The following is a 496-nucleotide window of genomic DNA, read 5'->3' on the forward strand; positions in this document are numbered from 1 at the left end:
TCAACCATTCTATGTTGAGTGCAGTGCACTGGGCACTGCAGGGTGGGCTGGTGGAGAGGGGAGAGCGAGGTGGAGTTTCACTTTCCCAGTTATTTTTCAGTGTAAAAAGCCTGATTTGGGGGCACAGGAACATTTTGTACTCCTGGGAGGGGCAGTGGGTGCAGGATGGGGTGCAAACAGGCTGCACACTGAGACACATTGTGGTGTGCCAGTGGATGGGCATAGCATAGCCCTCCATGAGGCATCATGTCCACATGCAGAGCCATGCACAGACTGGGGCTGGCATGTGTGTGTGTCCCCACGAGGCTGCAGCCCCTGATGCTGGCAGATGCACCAGGGCTTGTCTCCCCACGCTGCTTTGGCGTGCTCAGCCTTGAGCATCCTGGCTGTGCCCAGGCCAGATCCTGGTGTCAGGGAGGGATTTTGCAGCATCTCGGGGCTTTGCTTCACCCCCAAAGGCTCTTCTTGGGATGGCTGGTTTGCACGGGAGGGCGAG

Source organism: Nestor notabilis, unplaced genomic scaffold (assembly GCF_000696875.1).
Source record: "Nestor notabilis isolate BGI_N333 unplaced genomic scaffold, ASM69687v1 scaffold18572, whole genome shotgun sequence".
In the NCBI taxonomy this organism is placed as follows: domain Eukaryota; kingdom Metazoa; phylum Chordata; class Aves; order Psittaciformes; family Psittacidae; genus Nestor; species Nestor notabilis.